Source organism: Notothenia coriiceps, unplaced genomic scaffold (genome assembly GCF_000735185.1).
Source record: "Notothenia coriiceps isolate Sejong01 unplaced genomic scaffold, NC01 NC01_scaffold00000287, whole genome shotgun sequence".
In the NCBI taxonomy this organism is placed as follows: domain Eukaryota; kingdom Metazoa; phylum Chordata; class Actinopteri; order Perciformes; family Nototheniidae; genus Notothenia; species Notothenia coriiceps.
The window spans coordinates 170,441-173,615 of record NW_011332988.1 but is presented as its reverse complement, the minus strand read 5'-3'; positions in this window follow the sequence as shown (position 1 = coordinate 173,615).

Below are 3,175 nucleotides of genomic sequence, written 5' to 3'. Positions count from 1 at the left end.
GACGGCTTGGCGCATGCGCAATTCATTTACAGCTGCTGCGGGAGGCAACTCGCGCCTGTGAGTACTATGGGAGGGCAGAGCAGGGGCAGAGGGGCTCAAGGCNGGAAGCGTTGGAAGCGTTGGAAGATTTTTTTAACGCTGCCGTGTAGACGGGCCGTTACACATATTTCAAAACGCGAAGTGTAATAACTGCAGTTTGCCTGAGGCAAACTGCAGTTATTACACTTCGCGTTTTGAAATATGTGTAACGGCCCGTCTACACGGCAGCGTTAAAAAAATCTTCCAACGCTTCCAACGCTTCCAACGCTTCCCTTGCCCATTGACTTTGAATGGGGTGACGTCACTTTGCCTCGCTTTTCGCCGAACTGCATTGTGGGGAAGCAAAGCAAAGATTTCCAGGATTTTCAGGATTCAAAAGTTGATGTTCAACTTTTGAAGCTGAGGTGGAAGCGTCAGCCAATCAAATCCTGTTTATGCAAATCTGACAGTACAAGCGCTAGCCAATCAAACCGTGTGCAAGCTGGGAGAGCCAGACCGCAGTTCAATTTATATATTCCTGAAAATAGAGGAGAAATTAGTTATTGCGGTAGTAAATCACCCTGTTCTNTAAAAAAATGCATATAAAATAGAATCAATTAAAAAAAAAAATTTTCGAATATGGAACAGTCTGTAACGAATATTCGAAAAATTGAATAATCGCTGGCATCCCTAACTGTAACATTAATGCTTGAAAAAGGTCTTTAGTTTTTTCTCATACTGCCTGAGCACCTATTTTCACCCTCTGTCTGAAATGATAGCCAAGTCTGATGTGATTGGTTAGCGGGTGGGCTCTGTTGTGATTGATCAACCAATTAGAGATGTAAGAGGAAATGTCTTGCCTTAGCATATGACCCTTAGCATAGCCAATAGAAGAGCGAGTGTTACAGTTATGTCACTATGTTAAAGAAGTAAACAATAATTCTAATTGAGGCATTTCAGGCAGGGGGAACTGGATTCAAGTACAGTTACCAGGATCCATGGTACAGTCATCTATCCTGATGGCAACAAAAACAGTGCATCCCTCTTACCCACAAGGTCCCACTCCCCGTTGGGTATGTATGTGGATGTGTCCACATCCAGCATCTGGAGGTCCAGCAGCCAGCCATTGTGTGTCCAGGAGCCAAACTTGAGGTCACACTTTTGGACGTCGAAGGGGAACCAACGCACATCGATGTAGCAGGTGCTCTTAAGGATGCCAGGAGGGATGTACTGGCAGTAGCCTGACGCATTCACCAGTACGTTGGTGTGGAAGGTGGCATCAAATCGCTCATCGGCACTAGGGAGAGAATAAATAAGAGTAAGGTGGGTGTGCACCTTGAACATTTTTCATCATCTTGCTGTTAGCTAAAACTCCATCTAACTGAAATCTCTTTATTGCCTTTTTAATTTTTTTCGACATAATGCTCTCAGGTACCACACGCAGGCCAAAAGCTTCTAAATTGGTTTGTTAATTTGTACTATTTTAGAGAGGCAAGGAATTGTTATTAAAAAAAAGTCTGCACATATTGAAAAGACAGATTAAGGAATAAGAAAAGTATTAGTTGGTGGGATAAACATTTATCAGAAGAACAGCAACAGCTCGGTATATTTGTAGGCAAACAGTTGCCTATTCCAGCAGTTACAGACAACATTATCATTCATTTGGAGGTGACTTTCTGGGTACCTGATGAATGCAAGTCCTAAACTGCTCTCATTTAGGTCTGTTTCTCCTCTAGCAAGTCCCGAGGTAAATATCTCGCTCTTTAGGCACCAAGTGTCATTTCTTTTTGTGGTTGTATACCGGTTAAAGTGTTCCAATCTTTACAATGTTCAGCCTAATCTGCCAAAGGGGCGTGCAGTGAAGTGATTTGTACCGGCCATCTGTGGAGCGACCAGCGTGCTGCAACAGTCTGTCACCCCTTATATGCACACAGTTAAAACCCAGGTTAAATCCAGGGTGCAGTGAAATCAGATAATCACCTCCACTACTATGCAAAATATGGAGTTACAGGAACCAAATCAGTGACATGAGAAAACATCACAGATGCATCCTCTGCCACTCGCAACCTGTTTGAAAGATATATTGTTTGAAAGATATACCTGTTTGAGATATACCTGATATATATATATATATATACTGTATATATATATAAGATATTCTGTACCTGCAAACTGTTTGAAAGATATATTGTTTGAAAGATATACCTGTTTGAGATATACCTGATATATATACAGTATAAGATATACCTGCAAACTGTTTGAAAGACATATTAGCAGGCATGTACACGTTTTGTGTAAGTATGTTTTCAATATTTAAAGTTTGACAACAGAACTTAAGGTCAAATAAACCATTGAACAAAGAATAATATGTTATCAGCTCTGGCACTCCAGTTGAACCCTAATTAAGAAGTTAGTAGCTCTTCTGATGTCACGGAAAATGTGAACTGTTAAAAAAAAGTGCCAGAGGCAGGGTCTGAACTTAGCCAGTCTCTTCTGTTTTGTTTTGTTTTGTTTGTACAGTATATAGCAAACATCCTGTTCATACAAATTGATTCTCCACTCTAGCAACTCGCTGGAAGGAAGCTTCTTTCCCCTCCTCCTCATTGCTACTTTTTTAAAGATGCAGGCAGCTAAACAGAACATTTGTATAAAGCTTTTAAAAAAATCTATAAAAGTAACATTTAAGAAATATGATTTGTCATAGTTTTTGATGATCCTTTTAACTCTTACAGGACATGAAACATTTAGTTCAATATTTTAGTCATTGCCATGACCCTATTTACAGTTGCATAACATACACAATCATGCAGCATTTAGGAAACATGTTGATTGTCTTAGTGTGTTTATATTGAAACCAACAGCTTTAAGCACTTACGAATGTCGATAAAATGCATTCATAGCAGAAGAGTAAGAGGCCGACCCACACTAACAGTGCATAATGGGAAAAAGGTAACAACTAATACTGTAGCAACACATGGGAACAAAAATCCCACAATCTCCTTCTGTCGTGCCTAAAGTCCGTTTTCAGCATTAAAAAAAATAGATATTATTGTATATAAGTAGTACACACACACACACACACACACACACACACACACACACACACACACACACACACACACACACACACACACACACACACACACACACACACACA